Raw genomic sequence first — 27427 nt, 5'->3', positions numbered from 1 at the left:
TCACAGTCTAAAAGTCCAACAGGATTTTATTTTTTGTTCCTGTTCATAACAGAGCATCACTAAAGTTTGTGAAATATAAAAATGACTTGGTCATACCTGTACTTTATTTTTAAAATAGTATTTTATTTTATTCTGATTACATATAAAGATAGTTTTCAACATTCAGTTTTCATAAGATTTTGAATTACAAGTTTTTCTCCCTCTTTCTCCTCTCCTTCTTCCCCAAGCAGCAAGAAATCTGACATAGATCATACGTGTCAATTATGTGAAACATTTCCACATTGGTCAGTTTTTGAAGGAATAGAACAAAAGGACAAAAACATGGAAAGAACAAAGCAAGTAAAAATAATAAGTTCTGATCTCTATTCAGACTCCATCAACTCTTTCTATGGTTGTGGACAGCATTTTCCATCATGAGCCTTCAGTAAATACCTGCACTTTAGAAAGAGCAGTTTGACATCAGAGTATAGGATCGCTCTGAGTAGGGAGAGACTTTGGGGCAGAGAGACCTCTCAGCAAGCTATTGTAATACTTCTGGTGTGAGATGATGAGGGTCTGGACCAGTGCTAGAGCAGAGAAGAGACAAGAAGTCAGATATGAGATGATGTTACTAAGGTGAAAATGGCAGGACTTGATAAATGACTGGATATGAGAGATGAGAGTGTGGCGTCAGGGTTGACAAGGATGTGAGTTGTGTGACTGAGAGGAAGGTGGCACTTTCCACAGCCACAGAGAAGTGAAGGAAGAGGTAGGGTTGGCGTGGAGGCAAAAGTAATAAGTTCAGTCATTGACATGTTGAGTGTAAGACATCTGGAGTACATCCATTTTAGGAGTGACCAATAGGCAGTTAGAGATGGAAGAATGAAAGTCATGAAAGAGGTTAGGGTTGGACAAAGAGATATGAAAGTCATCTGTTTAGAGATGATAGTTTAATCTATGGGAGGTCACCAAGCTAAATAATATACAGGAAGAAGATAAGAGCACTCAGGCCAGAGCCCAAGGTCACATAGGTTGCAAAGATAAGAGGCTAGATTTGAACTTATGTTCTCTAATTTCAAAGCCAGGCATCTTCCCAGTGTAAAGCTGCTTCACACTGGGCAGCAAGATGCCCAAAAGAGTGGGGAAAGGAAGTCCCCTGGCATTACCCTGCTATTTATTAGGAAAAGTCTTGTTTTACTCCTTTGCAAGCAAGGCTAGTTTTCAGTTTTAGATACATACTTTTATCATATTCACAACAAAAATAACATACATACATATAGGTTGAAATATTTATCGTGACACTTTTTGTGGCACCAAAGAAGTAGAGACAAGATGAATGCTCATTGATTCCTTGATGGAAAATCATATCATGTATGTAAGTTTAATGAAGCGGTAGAATTCAGAAAAGACATGGAAAAATTAACTATTATAAAATGAAATAAAGCCAGGAAAATATTACATAGAATAATTATAAAAATATAAATGGAGGGAATAAATCACCAAAACTGAAAACCATATATTAATGACCAAACTTGGGCCCCTTAAAAAAGGTGAGGAAATGAACATCCCTCCATTGCAGAAGTGAGAATTATGGTTATGAAATGATACATATGCCATCAGATGCAGTTGCTGTATTGGTTGCATTTGGTGAAGTCTTTTTCTCTTTTAAATAATTGTTTCAGACAGACCAGTGCAGAGTGCAGACCAGCACGGAGCAGCAGGGACAGGACCCAGAACAGGCATCAGGGCTCTACCTGCAGCAGTTCCCAGATTACTCAACCCACAAACACCACAAACAGTTTCAAAGGTCAGTGGGAGGGCTCTTTCACCCAGGAGAGGGGAGCATGGTCTGGACATCCAACAGCAAGCATTACAGTGGCAGCTGCTATTTTTGGAGTCCTCCGTGTAGAGCCCCTGGCGGAATTGAGCAGCTGATCTGAATCTCAGCCCTGAGTTTCACCCACGTTGTGAGGAGGACCAATGGCAGTGGATCTGTAGGCGGTTGTGGTGAGGGAATTCCAATTGCAGATTCTGGGCAGAAAAGTTTTTGGTTGCTCCCAGACCAGAGTGCAGGCCAGTAAAGGAGTAAACTCCTCTCCCTTGATTGTGCCACCTTGGAGGAACTAAGAAATTGCAGATTCTCAGAGTATACCCTCCTCTTGACGAAGGACTCAAAAGTCAAGTAACTGCCTGGGAAAATGGCCAAAAAGGGAGAAAAAAATAAGACTTTAGAAGATTACTTTCTTGGTGAACAGGTATTTTCTTCCATCCTTTCAGATGAGAGAGAATAAAGCATAACGTCAGAGGAAGTCAAGTGTTCTGCATCCAAAATCTCCAAAATAAATATGCAATGGTCTCAGGCCATGGAGGAGCTCAAAAAGGATTTTGAAAATCAAGTAAGAGACGTGGAGGAAAAACTGGGAACAGAAATGAGAGTGATGCAAGAAAATCATGAAAAGCGAGTCAACAGCTTGCTAAAAGAGACCCCAAAAATACCAAAGAAAATAACACTTTTAAAAATAGGCTAACACAATTGGCAAAAGAGGTCCAAAGAAGCAATGAGGAGAAAAATGCTTTAAAAAAATGGAATTAGGCAAATGGAAAAGGAGGTTCAAAAGCTCACTGAAAAAAAGAGTTCTTTAAAAATTAGAATAGAACAGATGGAAGCTAATGACTTTATGAGAAACCAAGAAATTACTTGGTTAAACCAAAAACTTGGTAAACCAAAAAACCCAAAAGAATGAAAAAATAGAAGATAATGTGAAATATCTCATTGGAAAAACAAACTGACTTGGAAAATAAATCCAGGAGAGACCATTTAAAAATAATGGGACTACCTGAAAGCCATGATCAAAAAAAGAGCCTAGACATTATCTTTCATGAAATTTTCAGGGAAAACTGCCCTGATATTCTAGAATCAGAAGTCAAAATAAATATTGAAAGAATGCACAGAGCACCTCATGATAAAGATCCCAAAACAGAAACTCCTAGGAATATTGTAGCCAAATTCCAGAATTCCCAGATTAAGGATAAAATATTGCAAGCAGCTAGAAAGAAACAATTGGAGTATTGTGGAAATACAATCAGGATAACACAGAATCTGGCAGCTTCTACATTAAGGCTTCAAAGGGCTTGGAATATGGTATTTCAGAAATCAAAGGAAGTAAGAATAAAACCAAGAATCACCTACTCAGCAAAACTGAGTATAATACTCCAGGGAAAAAAATGATCATTCAGTGAAATAGAGGACTTTCAAACATTCTTCATGAAAAGACCAAAGCAGAATAGAAAATTTGACTTTCACACACGAGAATCAAGAGAAACATGCAAAGGTAAAAAGGAAAGCGAAATCATAAAGGACTTTCTAATGTTCAACTGTTTACGTTCCTACGTGGAAAGATAATATTTTTAACTCTTGAGACTTTTCTCAGTATTTGGGTAGTTGAAGGGATTACACACACACACACACACACACACACACACACACACACACACACACAGAAGCAGAGAGCACAGGGTGAGCTGAATAAGAAGGGATGATACATAAAAAAATTGAAGGGTGAGAGAGGAATATATTGGGAGGAGGAAGGAAGAAATGGAATGGGGCAAATTATCACTCATCAAGGAGGCAAACAAAAGCTTTTTCAGTGGAGGAGAAAAAGGAGGAGCTGAGAGGGAAAAAGGGAAGCTTACTCTTCATATTTGGCTTAAGGAGGGAATGACATGCTCATTCAATTTGGTATGAAAGTGTATCTTGCACTACAGAAAGGTAATGGAGAAGAGGACAAGCGGGGTGAGGGAGATGATAGAAGGGAAGGCAAATGGGAGAAGCGAATAATCAGAAGTAAATACTTTTGGGGAGGGACAAGTTCAAAAGAGAGAACTGAAGAAATGGGGGGCAAGATAGGATGGAGGGAAATATAGTTAATTGTATACAACATGAAAATTATGGAATTCTTTTGCACTAGTACACATATACAACCTATATTGAATTGCTTGCCTTCTCAGTGAGGATGGGTGGGGAGAGAGCAAGGGAGAGAAGTTGGAATTCAAAGTGTTAGGAATGAATGGTGAGAATTGTTTTTGCATACAACTGGGAAATAAGAAACACAGGTATTGGAGTATAGAAATCTATCTTGCCCTACAAGAAAAGAGAGAAGATGGAGATAAGGGAAGGGAGGGGTGTGATAGAAGGGAGGGCAGATTGAGGGAAGGGGTAATCACAATGTAAGACGTTATATGGTAGGGAGAGGGGAGAGATAGGGAGAAAATTTGGAACTCAAAGTTTTGTGGAAATGATTGTTGAACACTAAAAATAAATAAACACTATAAAAAATTATTGAGGATGCTCAAAAAATAAATAATTGCTTCAAAGGTTAGACAAGGAAAGGGATGTATTCACATATGAAGTTCATGTTAAAAGAAAAGATCAACGTGTGTTTTTTAAAACCAAAGGAAACAGATTTACAGATAGAAAATCTTAAATAACCAACACATGCTTGTATGTTTTGAAAACAGAGGTAACAGGGAAGCACTGGAGCTTACAGAGTATATGTGGGGGTCATACCTACACCTTGGGAAAATTGACTCAACAAATCTGTGAAAGATGAATTAGTGTGAGGAGACAATTTGGAAGTTTTAGCATAATCATGAGGCAATGCAGGCCTGAGTTAGAAGGGGTGACATTCAAGAGATTTTACACACAGACAGACAGACAGACACACACATACACACACACACACACGTACACTGTATGTGACTGGATATGTAAGGAGAGTGAAGATGACATTGAAGTTTCAGACATGGGTAACTGGAAAGATGTTGATGCCCTCATTAAGAATAGTGCATTTGGGGGTGAGTGGGCTCAAAGTAGTTCACTCTGTGATGGTCCACGCCTCCCTTTATCCCACCACCACTTTGCCCTGGTTGGTGTTACAACACAGCTTCTTGTGGCTGCTACAGGAACCCTCCACCATGGAAGATGGAAGTGAGGAGCCCCAAACATCAGCCTTCTTGTTGGATCATTGCCATTTCACTCATATCATCTTCAACGATGTGGAGAAATTTTACATCCCTGAAGGAGACATCGCATATGATGACATCCTCATCCAACATTTCATTTTTCACCAGAAAGACTATTGGCATCTTTAGGGGATGATGGAAGACACTTCGAGAATATGACATTTTTATGGGAGCTGCTTTGCTTGCCGACCCCTAAAGTAAATTGTCTTTGTAGCACCAAGTGCAGTTTAACACTTCCTACCTACCCAAAAATAATGTTTTCTTGGGGCCAGTGTTCCTTTTCACTTAAGTCTATAAAGTGAGCAGGACATTTTAATGGTCACCACTCATGGAGAGGTGAAGAAGATTGAGCAGCTCAACCAGGAACTGCACCAACAGAATCAGGAGCTGAAAGACATCTCTGTTAGTCTGCAGAACAGAACTCAGACATGCATGGTGAATTCCAAAAGACTCAGGAACTGCAGGAGACTAGAGTCTCTGACAGATATCACTAAGATGTTAGAGCAGAGGATCAGTGTTGTGAATGAAGAGAATGAGAGTCTGAATGGACAAAGGCTATTGGGAGGCAGAACTAGTTCAGCTTAAAGTGAAGAACCAGAATGTATCCTTGGAAAATGAGTAAAAGGGCATCAGACTGAAGACCAGTCTTGATTACCTTGATCAGCTTCAGACACAAATTTCAGTTCTGGATAAGCAAGAATAATGGATACTTAAAACTCTGTTCATTCTTCATTGCTTCTTCTATTAAGAAATAGTGAATTTGAGAGAAATGGTTATGAGATAAAAGAAATGGGATGTCAATAACAAGTTTGGAAAACATTGAATGATAAAACTAGGAGATCTGAAGAAAATAAAATAGAGACAACAATGAGAGAGGAAGAATCCAGGATAACACCAGGATTTCCAAAGCAGAGGCTGAGTGAATGGAGGTGGCTCTAAGACAGTGAAATCACAAGTTATGTTGTCACTTAAAAAAAAAAATTAAGGGCACACTGTGAGCCAGGCACTCTGTTAAGCTGGGGGAATACAAATAAAGGCAAGAACCAGTCCCTGCTCTTGAGCTCAGGGTGTAAGGGAGGAAACAGCTTGGAAACAGCTCAGTACAAACAAGAACTTTATGGGAAAAATTAAACACAACCTCAGAGGGTGCACTAAGATGGATGACCTGAAAGGGTTTCTTGGAGAAGGTGGGACTTTAGCTGAGACTTGAAGGAAGTTAAGGAAGCTGGGAGAAGAATATGCTCCAAGCTTGGGGATGAGCCAGTGTAAATTCCGGGAGATGGGCGATGGAGTGTTATGGATCAATGAGTACTTTAAAGGCACTAAGGTATAAGAAGACTTGAAGGGTAGGAAAAGCCCAGTTTATGAAGGGCTTTAAGAGCCAAACAAATGATTTTATATTAGATCCCAAAGGCAATAAGGAGCCACTGGAGTTGATTGAATAAAGTGGTGACCTAATCTTGCTTTAGGAAGATCAATTTGATAGCTGAGTAGAGGATGGGGAGAGATGGGGCAGGGAGAGTAGTTAGGAAGGGAAGATTTGGGGAGAAATGTGGTAAGTCGTTTTGGAACAAGTTGAGTTGTAAGTGGTGAAAAATCCAGTGATTCATGGTCTATAAGCAATGGGCTCTTAAATTGTTGTGTCCAGGATCCCTTGGGAACCTGCTGAAGCCTATGAACCCAGTTATGAGAGAAATGCCTCCTCTTTGAGCTTGTGTAGGAAGTTACCATTGCTGAAATAAATCTGCCACAACACAGATATCATGGAGGTTTAAAAACTCAGGTCTTATGCTCAAGCACAACTTCAGGTTTAAAAAACAAAGCCTTGAACAAATTAGAGTTTATGATTAAGTCAACAAACCAAATAACTCATTTACCTAGTTATTAAAAATAGGAACTTGAAACAAACAATAGCCCCAAATTTGGAATAGGAATGGAAAAAAAAATCATTAAGTTCTGTCATACTTGCATCCTATTAAAGTTACCTAGAGATGTTCAAATATTGCAATAAAAGTCATTACAATAAAAAATTTTTCCTGTTTATCTTTCATGGTAATAGACATTTACTATGAAATGAAGAATTAGAGACATGATTATAACAATACCAAGACTGCCTCATCAAAGGCACAGACCAATCTGTCATAAGTGTAATAGGATAAAGAATACAAGTTTATAATTCTTGGTGACTTTACTGCCTGAGAGTAGTAGACTATAAGACATGGCAAGGAGTCCTTGAGAGGAGTGGAGCACAGAACAGCAACGGCCACTTACTACTAAGGACTTTGGCATCTCATGACCTCATCAGTAACACTGGCTTCCATTTACCTAAGTGCAGTAAAACTTTGTGGATGCATCCTTTCAGTAAACCTTGACATTTAATAGTCTATGTAATTGTAAGTAGAAGAGCCAGACAGGATGGGAGAGTGACAAAGGTGTGGTGCAGAGTGCTGGACTGATCATAGACTTATCTTCTCCAAACTGAACATTCACATTCAACAAAAGTGGTGACTCCAAGGTGAGATGAAGACTAGAAAACTCAATTTCAACAGATCAGAGCACTTCTCTGTATGTGAGTATTTTATTGCCCACTTGGAAGGAAAGTTCAGCTGACACATGGTTAGCAATGGTGCAACAGAAAAGAAGTGAATATTTTTCCGAGATTTGATGTACATCACTGCATTTCCTTATCTGGGCCAGAATCCTTGCAAACATCAAGATTGGTTTGCCAAAAATAATGAGGAAATTCAGAAGCTACTAAAAGAAAAGCCAGAACTCCATGGGGTTTACCAGCAGTATACTTCATCCACCTCTGAGAAGGTAGCATTTAATTCCATTAAAAGTGATGTACAAGTAAAACTTAGAAAGATGCCATATTTCTTGGCTGAGTAAGACTTCGGTTTTATGCTGATAGTAACAATCCAAAGCACTTTAAATTAGATTCCCTGAGGCTATTTATGTACCAAAGACCTATGGTGTATCTCAACTACTCACTGATGATGGAATCACATTGATTAGTGATAAGGACATGATACTGGAAAGGTGAACTGAGCACTTTCATAATTATATAAACAGACTGTCATCAATCAATACTACAGGCACTGACCACATACTTCAAATTGTAGTCAGTCCCTCTGGAGCTGTACATCCAACTAAAGAATAGGTTTTGAATGCTAATGTGTGTCAAAATAACTGTTACTGATTCTGTTTCAGCTGAAATTTACATGGTAGGGAGACCATTGCTCATACAAAGCTGAATGAAATGTTCTGGGTTATTTGTCAAGAGGAGGTAATTTCCCAGAAGTTCAAGGATGCCTTCATTGTCCATCTCTGAAAAGGCAAAAGAAATAGGTTGTTCTGTGACAATCAAGGGGCCAGGGTGGACTGGGGAAGGAACATCTCTCTCATAGTAATTGCTGGCAAGATTCTTGTCAGAATCCTCCTTAATAGGAGGATGGTCATTTACCTGAGAGTCATCGTGGCTTCAGAAAGGGTTGAGGAATGGAAGATGTGGTGTTTGCTGCCCAATAACTCCAGAATAAATTCCAGAAATGAAAGAGAAGTATGTATGCAACATTTGCCAATTTGACCAAGGCTGTCAGTTATGAGGGTTTGTGCAAGTTCATGACAAAATTTTGTCAACTTTTTTGCTTTTTTTGTTTGACTCTACTCCTTCTTTCCTCTAGCCAATCTGAATCAGTATTTGCCACGTATTTTCTTTTGTTTCTTTTTTATATTCAACAAATTTTGTTTTTACCATATTAGCCAGAGATTACTTTTTTTAAACAGTAATCCTAAACAATTTGATAAATATGCCATGTTAAAAGGTCTTCTTTGTTAGAACAGAACTAGAAAGCATTAAATTTGCTTAATCTTAAAATTGGGAACTTAGTCATCTTAAGAATTCTACTTAAGTTATAAATGACATCTTATTAAAGAGAAAAAAATGTAAATGTGTTTAATAAAAAACCCACAATTTTTGATGTAATTTACTTTTAACGAGAATTTGACATGCAAGTATTAACAAAATAAAACTTCATAATGTAAATTATTTCATTTCACCATTTTACTTTTTGCAGCACATAAATGCAAGTCTATTTTGTCTTATGAAAAATATTAAAGTATAATCTTGATTAGTCAGAATGCTTAGTGTATGGGTCCGTGTAATTAAAATCTTACAAAAATATAGTAGTTCACTTTTTGTCTTAATTTTACTGCCCTTTATTATGCTACCTGTTGAAGTTTGGGGTTGTGGGAACCCCAAAATACTGACATGCCAGGTCCTGTTTGAATGAATTCAACACAATCCTTCTTAAACCCACAGAAAAACCAAGTTTATTAAAGATTCAGCATAAGAGCTTGACTTTTAAGGAGCCTAACTGTTTGTAATGCTCATATTGACAAGCAGATCAAATAGAATCTCAACTACATGGAGTCTGTGCTGGATTAAATATGATTGCCTTCATGGAGGCAAGATGTAACTTAAATACAGAAAAAGATGGAGGCAAGAATACGGGTGTCACCAAGGAGTCTGGGGGCCCCAGGGATGGTCTTGATAAGGGAAAGTCATTGTGGAATATAGATCAAGTCCAGGAAGGATCCTGATAGGAGGGACAATCCAGACAATAAGACCCTGATAAGATCAAGGATTAAAGGCAGGGAGCACCAGGCTGGGTGACCTGGGTCTTAACATAATGCTAAATCAAATAAGAATAATCCAAGGTGCCCCCCAAAGCCAGGCTTTGAGGGACCCTTCAGACAAATGGGACCAAAACCTTCCTGGTCCAAGGGACAAAGGTCTCTGTTTTGGTTCATATCCCATCATAACCACATTGTGATGGCTAAGAATCTTGCTGTGTCTTTGTCAAAATTAAGATCAATCAAATCTAGATTTCTAATGTCACATGTAACTGTACAATACAAAAAACATCCCTCAGAAAATACACATGGCTACCTAAGTTGCATTTTTATAAGAATCTTTTGCCTTTTCAATGAGTATTAGATCAGAAACTGGAGTATCATGGGATGATATCACTGGAAAAAATCAAAGAAAACCTGAATTATTTATGTGTTTGTCAAACACAGCTATATACATCAGCTGTGTTTTATTACAAAGTAACAAATAATTTAAGCTCCTTTCTTTTTGCTGAGCCTTGATTTCATACAATGTACGCGAGGCAGCATACTAAGCATTATGCCTGCATGTTAGTACTTTCCTATTATGACCCATTTCCTTTTTTTTTTTTTAAAGGTTTATCTCTTCCTTTCTTTATAGATTTCTGGAAAGGCATAAATGTTTTAACCTCTACAGTAGTTTAAAGAGTATATACTTGCCTCTTTTCTGCTGCTTGTTTACATAATCTAGCATTTATTCTTCTCTACTCTGTTGCTGCTTTGTTTTTTCATTTCAACCCTTTGGGCACCCATTTGTATTCTTTCTGAATTTTGTGGGTCACCATGATGTTACTTCCTATCTCTTGTATGACTTGCTCTTTTCTTTTCTTTTTTTTTGGTAGCACTTCAGTTTTAACTTGACTTTTCTATTTTTCATGATCATGATGCTTAAACTGGCTACTTTTCACCTGCAAGCCCCCTTGAACTCTGGGTACTTAAACTAAAGGGTAGGTTATGGCACTTCTTGAGCTTTGTGGGATTTCAGATATTCTCAATGGTATTCATTCCCTTACAGATACAATTCAGAGTTATCTGCATCAAAAGATCATGATTATATGAGATTTCTTAGAATATACTCATGTAGGGATATAACTCAGAAACATATAGATTTACTTTAAATTCCCACTGTGAATTATATTCATTTCTACAGGGAACTAGGTAGACTATCTGATGTGAGATATCACTTTCCATAATTAGAATAAGTTCATATTGTTCAGTTGATGGTACTTGAGTTAACTAGAAATTCAAATGAAATATTGGAGTCGAGACCTAGGAAACTCAAATGATAATAAACACAAATATTTACATGTTAATCAATCCTGTTATTCTTATCTGAAATTGTATGTAACATGCACATTTATTCACCTCTTTCCATGTTTTCTGGCAATTCCTATTTGTAACTCAGACAAATAATTTGATCTATGGTTACACATGATTTTATTTTATTTTTTTAAAATTTATTTATTTAGCTTTTAACATTCATTTTCACAAAATTTTGGGTTCCAAATTTTCTCCCCATTTCTTCCCTCCCCCCTCCCCAAAACGCTGAGCATTCTAATTGCCCCTATCACCAATATGCCCTCTCTTCTAACATCCCTCCCTTCCCTTATCCCCATCTTCTCTTTTGTCCTATAGGGCCAGGTATCTTTCTATACCCCATTACCTGTATTTCTTATTTCTTAGTAGTAAGAACAATTCTCGGCAGTTGTTTGTAAAACTTTGACATCCAACTTCTTTTCATCCCTCCCTCCCCACCCATTCCTTTTGGAAAGCAAGCAATTCAATATAGGCCATATCTGTGTAGTTTTGCAAATGACTTGCATAATAGTCATGTTGTGTAAGACTAACTATACTTCTCTCCATCCTATCTTGCCCCCCATTGCTTCTGTTCTCTCTTTGGATCCTGTCCCTCCCAAAGAGTGTTGACTTCAAATTGCTCCTTCCTCCCATTGCCCTCCCTTCCATCATCCCCCCTACCCTGCTTATCCCCTTATCCCCCACTTTCCTGTATTGTAAGATAGGTTTTCATACCAAAATGATTGTGCATTTTATTCCTTCCTTTAGTCGAATGTGATGAGAGTAAGCTTCATGTTTTTCTCTCACCCCCCTCTTTTTCCCTCCATTGAAAAGTCTTTTGCTTGCCTCTTTTATGAGAGATAATTTGCCCCATTGCAATTCTCCCTTTCTCTTCCCAATATATTTCTCCCTCACTGCTTAATTTCATTTTTTAAGGATATGATCCCATCCTATTCATCTCACTCTATGCTGTGTGTGTGTGTGTGTGTGTGTGTGTGTGTGTGTGTGTGTGTAATCCCACCCATTACCCAGATACTGAAAAGTTTCAAGAGTTACAAATATTGTCTTTCCATGTAGGAATGTAAACAGTTCAACTTTAGTAAGTCCCTTATGACTTCTCTTTGCTGTTTACCTTTTCATGCTTCTCTTCATTCTTGTGGTTGAAAGTCAAATTTTCTTTTCAGCTCTGGTCTTTTCATCAAGAATGCTTGAAAGTTCTCTATTTCATTGAAAGACCAATTTTTCCCCTGAAGTATTATACTCAGTTTTGCTGGGTAGGTGATTCTTGGTTTTAGTCTTAGTTCCTTTGACTTCTGGAATATCCTATTCCACGTCCTTCGATCCCTTAATGTAGAAGCTGCTAGATCTTATGTTATCCTGATTGTATTTCCGCAATACTTGAATTGTTTCTTTCTAGCTGCTTACAATATTTTCTGCTTGACCAGGGAACTCTGGAATTTGGCCACAGTGTTCCTAGGAGTTTCTCTTTTTGGATCTCTTTCAGGTGGTGATTGGTGGATTCTTTCAATATTTATTTTGCCCTCTGGTTCTAGAATCTCAGGGCAGTTTTCCTTGATAATTTCAAGAAAGATGATGTCTAGGCTCTTTTTTTGATCATGGCTTTCAGGTAGTCCCATAATTTTTAAATTGTCTCTTCTGGATCTACTTTCTAGGTCAGTTGTTTTTCCCATGAGATATTTCACATTATCTTCCATTTTTTCATTCTTTTGGTTTTGTTTTGTGATTTCTTGGTTTCTCATAAAGTCATTAGCCTCCATCTGTTCCATTCTAATTTTGAAAGAACTGTTTTCTTCAGTGAGCTTTTGAACCTCCTTTTCCATTTGGCTAATTCTGCTTTTGAAAGCATTCTTCTCCTCATTGGCTTTTTGAACCTCTTTTGCCAATTGAGTTAGCCTATTTTTCAAGGTGTTATTTTCTTCAGCAATTTTTTGGGTCTCCTTTAGCAAGGTGTTGATCTGCTTTTCATGCTTTTCTTGCATCTCTCTCATTTCTCTTCCCAGTTTTTCCTCCACCTCTCTAACTTAATTTTCAAAGTCTTTTTTGAGCTCTTCCATGGCCTGAGCCCACTGAATATTTATTTTGGGTGTTTGGGACACAGAAGCCTTGACTTTTATGTTTTTCCCTGATGGTAAGCATTGTTCTTCCTCATCTGAAAGGATGGGAGGAGCTATCTGTTCACCAAGAAAGTAGCCTTTAATGGTCTTACTTTTTTTCCCTTTTTTGGGCATTTTCCCAACCAGTTACTTGACTTTTGGGTCCTTTGTCAGGAGTAGGGTATAATCTGGGAATCTGTGAGATCTCAGTTCCTCCAAGGTGCCACAATCAAGTGTGTACTGGTCTGGATGCAGAGAGGGATTTTTGTGCCCAGAATCTTAGCAGATACCTCTCCACAGCCACTTGGCCTCCAGTTACGCTAAGTCAGCACTGGGGGCTGGTTTTCAGATAAGCTGGATGGGCAGGGCTGGCATTCAGTGTGAGAGAAAGACCAGCTCTCCCAGGGCCTCCACACAGGGCAGAGGCAAGACTCAGCTCCTTAATGCCCCCAGGGGTATTTACGCTCTAACAATGGGCTGCTGTGCAGGCTCTGTGGCTGCTGCCTGCTGCTGGAGCTATGGGAAAGCCCTTCTCCCTTCCTGGCCTGCTGATTAAACCCCGTCATTGACTTTTGGGGCCTGTGGGCCAAAGGATCTGAGGACCCGCTACTGTGCCTGGAGATTTCGGCCCCGAGGTGTCCTCCTCCCAGAGTCTCATCATGCTGCGCTGCCGCTCAGCCAAGGCTGGGCTGGGCTCCGCACTCGGCTCCGTGTCCAGTGCAATCAGCGTTTCCGTGGGCCTTTCAGGTCACCGTGGGCTGCAAATCTCCTCCACTCTTTTGTTCTCCACTTCTGCTGCTCCAAAATTTGTTGAGAGTCCCTCTCTACAGGTATTTTATGGGCTGTGGGGAGGACCCTGAGTAAGTGTGTCTTTCTAGTCCGCCATCTTGGCTCCGCCTCCCCCTACACATGATTTTTAACAAGAAATTTTCATTTTCTTGTTTTACAGGTAAAGAATTACTTCTGAGTAACGTCAATTTTCTACGTTAAAATGGAAATAGAAACTCCTTTCATAAATGCAGTGAGGTAGCAGATGAGAGGTTTGCTTCTTTTTTAAGGCAGCTGTTTTATTCATGGGATGTATTCCTTCATTAATGTAGAGATTCAGTGTCCTTATAGGAGTAGGTACATAAAATTGTGGATAGTATGAATGCAACACTACAAAATAAATATCAGTGTTTATTCGGAAAGATAATGGTAAATGTCTATTCAGCAGAAATGAACAACTCCCAACTGGATCTCTAGGAATTATTCATAGTTCTGAGTTATGCTTTATGAAAACATTCCTGGAGATCTATGCTGGAATGATTCCTGTTCCATCATTTATAATTATAGCACTTGTTGCTGCAGGAACTTTAAATTCTTCTTTTTAAAAATGTTTTTGTTTTCAGTTTTATACAATCACTTTATAAATCTTAAATTTTCTCTCTACCCCCTCCTTCTCCCTGCCTCCCCCCTCCCTTCCTGAGATGGCATGCAATTTTGTATGGGTTCCACACATACATTCTTCCTAAAGATATTTTTCTCTTTCGTCCTGTTGCATAGAAGAATTAAAATGAACGGGAGAAGCCATAAGAAAAATCAAACCAAACCCAACCAAAACACAAGAGAAAATAGTTTGCTTCATTCTGCAAACGAATTTCATAGCTCTTTCTCTGGATGTGGAAGGCATTTTGCCTCAAGAGTCCACTGGGTATTTTTTAGGTCGTTGCATTGTTGTGAATGGCTAAGTCTACCAGAAAAATTCCTCACACGCTGTGGTCGTTACTGTGTGCTAAGTTCTCCAATTTCTGTTGCTTTCACTCGGCATCAGTTCAAATAAGTCCTTTTAGGCCTCTCTGAAGTCTTCCTGTTTATCATTTCTTATAGAAAAATAGTATTCCATTAAATTCATGTACTACAACTTGTTCAGCCATTCACCAATTGATGGACATCGCTTTGATTTCCAATTTTTGGCAACCACAAAGAGGTGCTATAAGTATTTTTGTACATGTGGGACCCTTTCAGGATACAGTCCTAGAAAAGCTATTACTGGATCAAAGGGTCTGTACATTTTTGTAGCCCTTTGGGCATAGTTCCAAGTTGCTCTCCAGAATGGTTGGATCAACTCACAGCTCTACTAACAATGAATTAGTGTTCCAACTCTCCCACATCTTCTCCAACATGTGTCATCTTCCTGTTTTATTATGCTAACCAATCTGATAGGTGTGATGTGGTGCCTCAGAGTTGTTTTGATTTGCATCTTTCTAATCATTAGTGATTTAGATCATCATTTCACATGACTATAGATAGCTTCAATTTCTTCCTCTGAAAACTGCCTGTTCATATTCTTTAGCCGTTTATCAATTGGAGAATGACTTGTATTCTTGTACATTTGACTCTGTTTTCTATATATTTTAAAAATAAGGCCTTTATCTAGGCCACTAGTTGCAAAAATTCTTTCCCAGTTTTCTGCTTCCCTGCTAATCATGGTTGCATTGGGTTTGTTTGTGCAAATCTTTTCAATTTCATATTATCAAAATTATCCATTTTGCTCTTCATATCATCCTCTATCTCTTGTTTGGTCAAAAATTTCTCCAGTCTCCATAAATCTGACAAAACACTATTGCTTGCTCCCCTAATTTATGTATGGTATCAGTCTTTTTACCTAGATCATGTATCCATTGGGACATCATTGTTTTTGTACAGTGTCAGGCATTGGTCTATACACAGTTTCCACCACACTGTTATCCAATTTTTCCGGTAATTTTTGTCAAACAGTGAGTTCTTATCCCAGAAGCTGGGGTCCTTGGGCTTATCAAGCAGTAGATTGCTATATTCATTGACTACTGTGTTTTGAGTAACTAACTGATTTTTACTGGTCTACCCTTCTATTTCTTAGCCAGTACCAAGTGATTTTGATGACTGCTGCTTTATAATACAATTTGAGATCTGATAGGGCTAGGCCACCTTCCATAGCATTTCCTTTTCATTAGTTCCCTTGATATTCTGGACATTTTGTTCTTTCAGATGAATTTTGATATTTTTTTTCAGCTCTAGAAAATAATTATCTGGTAGTTTGATTGGTGTGGTACTGAATAAGTAAATTAATTTAGGGAGAATTGTCATTTTTATTATGTTAGCATGGCCTACCCATGAGCAACTGATATTTTTCCTCTTACTGAGATCTGATTTTATTTGTGCGAAAAGTGTTTTGTAATTGTGTTCATACAGTCCCTGAGTTTGTGTTGGCAAGCAGATTCCCAGTTATTTTATAGTGTCTACTGTAGCTTTAAATGGGATTTCTCTTTCTATCTCTTGCTTTTGGGATTTGTTAGTAATATATAGAAATGCAGATGATTTATGTGGATTTATTTTGTAACCTGCAACTTTGCCAAAGTTGTTTATTATTTCAAGTAATTTTTTTTTACTTAATTCTCTGGAATTCTCTAAGTATATCATCATATCATTTGCAAAGAATAATAACTTAGTTTCTTCTCTGTATAGTCTAATTCTTTCAATTTCTTTTTCTTTTCTTATTGCTAAAGGTAACATTTATAGTATTATATTGAATAACAGTGGTGATAATGGACATCTTTATTTCATCGCTGAGCTTATTCAAAATGCATTTAGCTTATCCCCATTACGTATAATACTTGCTGATGATTTTAGGTAGATACTGCTTATTATTTTATGGAAAGTTCCATTTATTCCTATGCTCTCCAATGTTTTCAATAGGATTGGATGTTGTAATTTGTCAAAAGCTTTTTCTGCCATCTGTTGAGATAATCATATGGTTTCTGTTTTGTTGTTGATATAATCAGTTATGCTGATAGTTTTCCTAATATTGAACCAGCCCTGCATTCCTGGTATAAATCCTACCTGACCATAATGTATTATACTCATGATAAGTTGCTGTATTCTTTTTGTTAATATCTTATTTAAAATTTTTGCATGTATATTCATTAGAGAAATTGGTCTATAATTTTCTTTCTCTTTTGGCTCTTCTTTTTTTAGGTAACAGAACCATATTTGTATCATAAAAAGAATTTGGTAGGATTCTTTGTTCACCAGTTTTCCCAAATAGTCTATATAGTGTTGGAATTAACCATTCTGTAAATATTTGATAGAATTTACTTGTAAATCTATCTGGCCCTGGAGATATTTTTCGAGAATTATTTTGTTTGTTTTCAGTGTTCTACAATCACTTCTCTATATCTTAGATTTTCCCATGTCCCCTCTCATCCCCCCTCCCTCCCCACTCCCTCTCTGTGACAGCATCCCATGTTATATAGTTTCTACACATACGTTCCTATTAAATACCTTTTTACCTTAGTCGTATTGAATAGAAGAATTAAAATGAATGAGAGAATTTATAAAACAAAAGAAAACAAAACAAAATCCAAAAGTAAACGGTTGACTTCCTTCTGTGATCCAGTTTCATAGTTCTTTCACTGGATGTGCAAGGCCTTTTGCCTGAAGAGTCCACTGGGAATATTTTAGGTCCTTGCTTTGCTATGAAGCAAGAAATTTACCAGAAAAATTCCTCGCATACTGTGATGGTTGCTGTGTACAAATTTCCCCTGGTTCTGCTCTTTTCACTTAACATCAGTTTATATAAGTATTTCCAGGTCTCTCTGCAGTCTTCCTGTTCATCATTTCTTATAGCAAAATAGTATTCTATCACATTCATATACCATAATTTAGTCAACCATTCCCCAGTTGATGGATATCCCCTTGATTTCCAATTTTTGGCCACCACAAAGAGAGGTGCTTTAAATATTTTTGTACATGTGGGACCCTTTCCCCTTTTTATGATCTCATTGGGATCCAGTCCTAGAAGTGATATTGCTGGGTCAAAGGGTATGCACAATTTTGTAGCCCTTTGGCATAGTTCCAAGTTGTTCTCTAGAATGGTTGGATCAGTTCACAACTCTACCAACAATGAATTAGTGTTCCAGTTCTCCCACATCTTCTCCAACATTTATCATCATCTTGTTTTGTCATGTTAGCCAATCTGGTGGGTGTGATGTGGTACCTCAGAGATGTTTTGATTTGCATCCCTCTAATAAATAGTGATTTAGAGCCCTATTTCATATGACTGTAAAAATAACTTTAATTTCTTCTTCTGAAAACTGTCTGTTCACTTCCTTTGATCCTTTATCAACTGGGGAATCCCTGGAGATTTTTTTCTAGGGTGTTTATTGATGGGTTGTTCAATTTATTTTTCTGAGGTGGGGTTATTTAAGTACTCAACTTTCTCTTCTGTGAATCTGGGTAATTTGCATATATATATATGTATATATTTATACATTTTAAATTTTCACCCATCTCACTTAGATTGTTAAAATTTATAGGCAAGTTTTATGGTAGTGATTTGTAGAATACTGAAAATAAATAAAATTAATAGTAAAAAATAAAATAAAATAGTAAAAAAATATATTTTACAAAAAAAATTCATGGGCACACAGTTGGGCAAAGTAATTTGTAATTATTTTTTTAATTTCCTCCTCGTTTGAGATGAGTTCATCCTTTTCTTTTTAGGTATTGGTAATTTGGTTTTCTTCTTTCTTTTTTTAAACATAATGACCTAAGGTTTATCAATTTTATTGTTTTTTTCATAAAGCCTACTCTTAGTGTTATTTATTAGTTCAATAATTTTCTTAATTTCCATTTTATTAATCATTCTTTTTGTTTTAAATATTTTAATTTGATGTTTTCTTGGGGATTTTTCTGTTTTATCTATATAGGTTTCAATGATATAAAACTTCCCTTAAGAGTTGCTTTTGCAGTATCCCCGAAGTTTTGGTAGGTTGTCTCATTATTGTCATTCTATTGAATGGATATGTTGATGGTTTCTATGATTTGTTGTTTAACTCACTCGTTCTTTAAGATTAGATAATTTAGTTTCCAATAAATTTTTGGTTTATCTTTCCATGGCCTTTTATTACATGTAAATTTTATTGCATTATGATCTGAGAAGAATACATTGACTATCTCTGCCTTTCTGTACTGGATTCTGAGGTTTTTATGCCCTAATACATGGTCATTTTTTGTATATGTGCTATGTACTGTTGAGAAAAAGGCATATTTTTTTCTATCCCTATTCAATTTTCTCCAGAGATCTATCATATCTACCTTTTCCAGAGTTTTATTCACCTCCTTAACTTCTTTCTTGCTTATTTTGAGGTTAGATTTATCAAGTTGAAAGAGGAGGAGGTTGAGGTTCCCCAGTAGTATAATTTTGCTGTCTATTTCTTCCTGTAAATCCCTTAACTTCTCCTCTGCGAATTTGGATGGTATATCACATGGTGTGTATATGGTTAGTAATGATATTGTTTCATTTTCTACGGCGCCTTTTAGTAGGATACAGTTTCCTTCATTATGTCTTTTGGTTAGACCTATTTCTGCTTTTGCTTTGTGTGTGATTAGGATTGCCACCCCTGCTTTTTTTACATCAGCTGAAGCATAATATATTCTGCTGAAACCTTTTACATTTCCCCTGTATCTCCCTGTTTCAAATGTGTTTCTTGTAAACAACATATTGTTGGATTATGGTTTTTATTCCATTCTGCTATCTGCCTCTGTTTTATGGGAGAGTTCATCCCATTCACATTCACAGTTATGAATACTATCTGTGTCTTTTCCTCCATCCTATTTCCCCCAATTTATGCTTTCAGTTCTCTCTTCTCCCTTCCCTTCCACAATAGACTTTTAATTTTTGACCACTGTGTCCCTCTGTCTTCATTCCTTTCTTTCAGCCCCCCCTTTCTACTCACATTTTCCGTTACTACTTCTTCCCTCCCTTTTAGCCTCCCCTCCCCTTTCTTTCTCCTTTCCCCTCCTACTGCCTATAAAGCAAGTTAGATTTCTATGCTTAACTGAGTTTGTTGTTCCCTCCTTGAGCTAAATCAGGTGAGAATAAATAAATCTCAAATAGTGCTCATTTCCATTCCCTCTTTCTCTCTAATGTAATATATTTTTTTGCCTCTTCCTGTGATGAAATTTACCTTTTTCTGCTTCCTCCTTTTCACATCTCCTATTACAATCCCTTCACACCCTTAAATCACATTTTTATCATCAAATCATTTAATTTATACCTCCTCCCTCTATCTATGTATATCCCTTTTAAATATCACAATAAATATACAGTTCTCAAGATTAACAAGTATCATTTTCCCATATAGGAATATAAACAGTTTGCCAATATTGAATAACACGTTTTTCCCCCATTTACCTTTTAATGCCTCTCTTGAGACTGGTGTTTGAACATTGAATTTTTTATTGAGCCCTGATCTTTTCATTAGTAATGTCTGAAAATTCCTTATTTCGTTGAATGTCCATCTCCTCGCCTGAAATACTATGCTCAATTTTTCTGGGTAATTGATCCTTGGTTGTAGTCCCAGCTCCCTTGCCTTACAGAATATCATATTCCAATCCCTCTGATCTCTTAATGTAGAAGCTACAAGGTCCTGTGTGACCCTGACTGTAATCCCTAGATATCTGAATTATTTCTTTCTGGCTGCTTGGAATATTTTATCCTTCAGAACCTCCTCTGATTCTGGAGATTCTGCCCCCAAAGCCTGCTCTGGTCCTGCTTCTCCCAGCCAAGCGACCATGGCTGAGCTATGCTTTGCTCCACACCTGGTGTGACACACCTTTCCCCTCAGCCTTCCAGATCACCCTGGGCCGGAAATCTCCTCCACTCCATCGTTCTGTGGCTTCTTCTGCTCTAGAATTTGTTGAGAGTCATTCTTCATAGGTATTTTTATGGGCTGTAAGGGAAGAACTAGAGTATGCGCATCTTTCTACTACATCATCTTGACTCTATCCCCCCTCCCCCATTCTAATATTTAAAGAACTATTTTCTTCAGTGATCTTTTGAACCTCCTTTTTCATTTGGCTAATTTTGCTTTTTAAAGCAAATTGGCTTTTTAGACCTCTTTTGCCATTTGAATTAGTCCAGTTTTGAAGGTATTATTTTCTTCAGCGTTTTTTGGGTCTCCTTTAGTAAGCTGTTGACTCACTTTTCATGATTTTCCTGCATGGCTCTCATTTCTTTTCCCAATTTTCCTCCACCTCTCTTACTTGATTTTCAAAATTCTTTTTGAGCTCTCCCATGGCCTGAGGCCATTGCATATTTAATTTGGAGGTTTTGGATTTAGAAGCCTTGAACTTTATGTCTTCCTCTGATGGTATTCTTTGTTCTTCCTCATCCAAAAGAAAGGAAGAAAATACTTATTTACCAAGAAAGTAGCCTTCCATACTTTTATCTTTTCTCTTTTTTGGGGCATTTTCTCAGCTGGTTACTCGACTTTTGAGTCCTTTGTCAAGTGGAGAGTATGCTCTAGGGATCTGTAATTCCTCAGTTCCTCCTAGGTTGCACAATCACCAGAGAGGAGTTACTCCGCTCCTGGCCTGCACTCTTCTCTGGGAGCAACCACAAGCACTCCATTCTGCCCAGGATCTGTGAGTAGAATTCCCTCTCCAGAGCCCCCACCCACTCCACCAACCTGTGCTCCTCCTCACCGCAGGACCACCAGTCAAGGCTGAGGTTTAGATCAGCTGCTCAATTCCCCCATGGTCTTTCGGGGGAGGCATCCAAAAATGGATGCTGCTGCCTGGGTCTGGGGTCAGACTTCGTTCTCTTCTTACCCAGGTGGAAGAGTTTTCTCACTGACTTTTGAAGCTGTCTTTGGCATTTGTGAACTGAGACATCTGAGAACTGCAGCTGCTGCTGGAGATTCTGCCCCCTGAGGTTTGCTTCCATCCTATCTCTTCCACACCGTGGCTGCACTCTGGGATCTACACTCCACTCTGTGCCCCATGTGATAGACCTTTCCCATTAGCCTTACAGGCTATGTCAGGCTGGAAATCTCTTTTACACTGTTGTTTTGTGGCTTCTGCTGCTCTAGAATTTGTTTAGATTCATATTTTTCAGGCATTTTATGAGCTATGGGAGGGAGAGCTTCCACAGGTCCATCCTTCTACGCTGCCACCTTGACCCTGACCACGATCAAAGAATTTCTTATGAGTAATATAAGGACTTAGATTCATGCAGTGTCAGAACTGGAAGAGACCTTTGAGATCATTCAGCTGAACTCCTTTGTATTATAGGTGAGAAAACTGAAACCCAGAGAACTTAAATGAGTAGTTTAGTGTGACTCACCTAGTAGATGGCAGAGTTACTGTAGAAGAATCCAGCTCTTATGATTTTTTAATCCAATATGTTATTCCACTATTCTGTGCTGCCTCCTTCCATTTAGAATCCCAGCTTGAAATTCAATTTAGCTTAATTCAATAAACATTTCTAAGCACATAGTTGTGTTTGACTCTTGGTGTGCTCTGGTAACAAAGATACATTCCCTGCCTTCAGAGCAATAGGGGGAAGGGTGAGGATGCATCAATTACACAGACAAGTATTGTACAAGGTAGGGACTGATGAGGGCAAAGGAAAGATTAAGAAAATTCTCTTGGATGAATCTCATTGAAACATTACATATGCTTTCTCAGGATGGAATGAAAAATTCAGTCTAGTTGAATGTGTAGATACAAAGTAGGGAAGAATTATGATCCCTTTTAAATAGAAGTTGGAAAAGATATCCTGTCTTAGGTTTTCTTACATAATGCTGAGATTAAAATACAAAGTAAACTTTAAATACAGTAGTTGAACTGTGCAATTTTAATAAATTCTCACAGCAATAAAAGGATAAGCAGCTGATTTAGTGCCCCAGGTGAGAACATTAAACCATGACCAAATATAGTTGCATGGAATTGTTGGGATAAAATATATCTAAATAATTTTCTGTCTCACCCTCATTTTGTGTGTTACTTCACTTTCTTTTCCCTTTTTCTTGCTTTTCTAGAAGCTTTGTCCTCAGATGGTGAACTTTTTTCTTTTTGGCTTCTTTGTTTTGCATTGGGGGAAATGGCTACAGCAATTTACAAAGGCTGGTTTTTCATGTATAATACTTGCTATGACAGGATAAAATTTAGTGGAAAGAGGGAACACCCGTATCTGATGAAATCACAGTATATTGAGATTTTTAAACATTGAAGTTAATGGAAACTAAGTACCCATAAGATGTTAGCATAATCAACCTGAGATTAAGCAAATATACTATGAAAATAAGGCAAAGAGGAAGAAAATGGCAGCCCTCTCTGTCTCATACAAATTAGGACTGTACCAGAGATATGGTAAAAGTTATTTACTCTTTTTGAGTTTCAATTTTCTCATCTTGATATGGGCTTAGAAAAATGAGTTCAAATGTCATGTTTTACATCTTGCTCCTTTATGCTTATGATTAAGTTCGTTCCCCTTTCTCAGTCTTTGTTTCATCAATGAAAGTGATTAAAATGTCTATGCTCTTTGATCCAGAGGTCTTATTGCTAGGCATATACTCCTAAGAATGTCAGTAAGAAAAAGCCCAATATTTGTAGCACTTTCTGTGATAGCAAAGAACTGGAAACAAAATAGATAATTATTGATTGGGAAAATGATTAACAAGTTTTGATTTTTTCATGTGATGAAAGATTACCATGCTGAAAGAAAAATGAATAAGATGAACATAGAGAAGCAAGGGAAGGTTTGTGTGAAGTGATATAAAGTAAAATAAGGACATTCAAGGAAACAAAAACAATAATTACAACTGAGTAAATGGAAAGAATAACAACAAACTATCTGAAATTGAAATCTTTCAAATTGTGGTAACCAAAAGTGGGAATTTCTGGGAGCCAATATGGTGGAAGAAGAAATAAGTCACTGTCACTCTGCCTTATTGATCTCTGAAAATCCAGAAACTATCATCCAGGAAAAACCCCAGAATACCTGAGTCAACCAATAAAATAGATAAACCTTTGCTCAATTTGATTTAAAAAAAAAGAAAGAAGAAAACCAGAATTATCACCATCAAAAATGAAAATGAAATCCCCACCAATGAAGAGAAAATCATAACAATCATTAGGTACTATGAATTCACCACCAATGAAGACAAAATCAAGCAATAATTGGGTGCTATTTTGTCCAACTATATGCCAATATAGTTTTAGTGAATTTTAGTGAAATGGATATTTACAAAAATATAAATTTCCCAGATCAACAAAACAGGAAATAAAATACTTAAATAACTCCATTTCAGAAAAAAATTAATTATACAAGCCATCATTGGAATCCATAAAAAAGAAATCTCCAGGGTCAAATAAATTTACAAGTGAATTCTACCAAACAACTAAAGAACAATTAAGTTCAGTACTATATAAACTATTTGGGAAAATAGATAAAGAAGAATTCCTGCCACATTGTTTTTATGATACAAATATGGCACTGATATCTGAACTGGGAAGAGTCGAAACTGAGAAAGAAAATTATAGATCACTTTTCTTAAAGCACTATAGATGCAAAAATTTTGAATAAAATATTAGCAAAGAGATTACAGCAACGTATCAAGAGAATAATACACTATGAGCAGGTGGGATTTGTACCAGGAATTCAAGTCTGGTTAAAAATTAAGAAAACGAAGAGTGTAATTGACCATATCAATAGCAAAACTAACAGAAATCACACAATTATCTCAATAAATGCAGAAAAAAATTTGACGAAGTACAAAACCGATTCCTCTTGGAAATATTAGAGTGCATAGGAATAAAAGGAATCTTGCTTAAAATGATTGGTAGCATCTATCTAAAACCCATCTGTCTATCTATCTACCTATCTATCTAAACAAGCATTATATATAATAAGGATAAGCTGGATGCATTTCCAATAAGATCAGGGTTGAAAAAAGGATGACCATTATTAACACTGATAGTGAATATTGTAATAGAAATGCTAACTTTAGCAATAAGAGAAGAAAAATAAAGTGAAGGAATAAGAATAGGCAAAGAAGAAACAAAGCTATCACTCTTTGATGATGATATGATGGTATACTTAGAGAATCAAGTAAAACACTTCTTTAAAGAATAGATAATTCTAGCAAAGTTGGAGGATATACAATAAGCCCACATAAATAATTAGCATTTCTATACATTACTAAGAAATCCCAACACAAAGAGATAGAATGAGAAATTCCATTTCAAGTTAGTGTAGATATTATAAAATACTTGGGAGTCTATCCAAACCAAACCCAAGAACTATATGAACACTATTACAAAACACTTTTCACACAAATAAAGTCACATCTGAATAACGGGAAAAATATTAGTTGCTTGTGGATAGGTCAAGCAAATATAATACAAATGACAATTATACCTAAATTAATTTACTTATTCAGTGACATACCAAAATACCAAAATATTGCTTTATAAAGCTAGAAAAAATAACAAAGTTCATCTGAAAAAAGAAAAGGTCCAGTATGTCAAGGGAATTAATGAAAAGAAATGCAAGGGAAGGTGATCTAACTTTACCAGATCTTAAATTGTGTTATAAAGCAACAATCATCAAAACCACTTGGTAGTGTCTAAGAAATCATTGTGCAGATGAATGGAACAGGTTATGTATGCCAGACACAATAGTTAATGATTATAGTAATCTACTATTTGATAAATCCAAAAACTCCAGTTTCTGGAATAAGAACTTAATATTTAACAAAAATTTCTAAGAAAACTGAAAAATAGTACAACAAGTAGGTATAGACCAACATCTAACACCTACCCTAAGAAAAGGTCAAAATGGCTCCATTATTTAGATATAAAGGCTGATACTATAAGCTAATAAGATGGCAAGAAATGGTTTACCCATCATACCTATGAAGAAGGGAAGAATTTCTAACAAAACAAGAGAGAGAGAGAACATTAAGGAATGCAAAATGGGTTATTTCGATTATATTAAATTGAAAAGGTTTTGCATAAAAAAAACCCAATTCTACCAATATTAGAAGGGAAACAGAAAACTGGGAAACGGTTTTTACACTCAGTGTCTCTGATAAAGGCCTACTTTCTAAAATACACCGATAACTGAGTCAAATTTATAAGAATATGTCATTCTCTAGTTGATCAATTGTCAAAAGATATGAACAGGCAATTATCAGAGGAAGAAATTAAAGCTTTTAAAGTCATATGAAAAATGTTCTAAATCACTACTAATTAGAGAAGTGAAAATCAAAACAATTGTGAGGTACCACATCACACTTATCAGATTGGCTAACATTTCAAAAGAGGAAACTGATAAATGTTGGAGAAGATGTGGAAAAATTCCAACACTAATGCATTGTTGGTGGAGTTGTAAACTGATCCAATCATTCTGGAAAGCAATTTAGAACTATGCCCAAATGGTTATAAAAGTATGCATACACTTTGACTCAGCAATATCACTTCTAGGTCTGTATTCCAAAGAGATCTTGCAAATGGGAAAAAGATTCACATATACAAACATTATTTATAGCAACTGTTTTTGTGGTGACCAAGAACTGGAAATAGAATCCATCAATCAGAGAATGGCTGAACAACTTGTGATATATGAATGTAATGGAATACTATTGTACTATGATGAGCAGGTGGATTTCAGAAAAACCTGAAAAGACATATATGAATTGATGCTGAGTGAAGTAAGCAGAACCAGCAGAAGTTTGTACACCATAACAGCTGCATTGTGTAATGAGTAACTTTCACAAACTTGACTCTTTTCAGCCATGGAAGGATCTAAAACAGCCCCAAAAGGCTTATGATGGAAAAGCCTGTCCACATTCAAAGAAAGTACTATAGAATTTTGTTGAGGGTTAGGATGGAGTCCAGTGGCAAGTTCAGGCTAGAACTTCGGGAAAATCTGTTTTCTGAGACTGTGCTCATTGTCATCCAGAATTACTCTCCAGGCCCCACTGGATGTTGCTGTCTCTGTGAGATAAAGACGAGAACTACAGAATACAAGGGATATGTAAAATAGACAGACTCCCTCTAGGATAATATTGTTTAAAGACAATAAGACTGGACAAATTACTAGGACAGGATATGAGTAAATTGTCACATAGATTTGCGTTTCTGTCTTTAAAAATCCGGATCCTTGGATCAATAAATGGAGTTATCCGATCTTTGTCTTCCTGCCCATGTCTTTCTACTGCTTCATCACTTCATCCAGCCATGTGGGGACACTGGTTGTCTGCCACAGAATCCGAATGCAGGTTGAAGCTTACTATTGCTCTCTCCTTTTTCGTATAGTTGTTTTGTTTCTTCTTTCTTGTGATTCCTCCAATTGGTCCTAATTCTTTACAACAGGTGTAATGTGAAAATATGTTTAATATGATTGTATATGTAGAGCCTATATCAGATCACACACTGTCTTGGGGAAGGAACAGAGGAAGAAAGCAGAAAAATTTAAAACTCAAAAGCTTATGGATGTGTTGAAAACTAAAATTTAATTAATATTTTTAAAAGGC

At 36.9% G+C, this 27427-nt stretch overlaps 1 pseudogene; it reads left to right on the top strand.

Moving 5' to 3' along the window:
• The first annotated feature begins 120 nt into the window (after positions 1-120).
• Positions 121-8968, top strand: LOC140526166 (calcium-binding and coiled-coil domain-containing protein 2-like; annotated as a pseudogene).
• Positions 8969-27427: the final 18459 nt, after the last annotated feature.

The sequence above is a fragment of the Notamacropus eugenii genome, chromosome 2 (assembly GCF_028372415.1).
Source record: "Notamacropus eugenii isolate mMacEug1 chromosome 2, mMacEug1.pri_v2, whole genome shotgun sequence".
Classification (NCBI taxonomy): domain Eukaryota; kingdom Metazoa; phylum Chordata; class Mammalia; order Diprotodontia; family Macropodidae; genus Notamacropus; species Notamacropus eugenii.
Note: the sequence above shows the minus strand (reverse complement) of the source record. Positions and strands in the feature narration are given on the sequence as shown.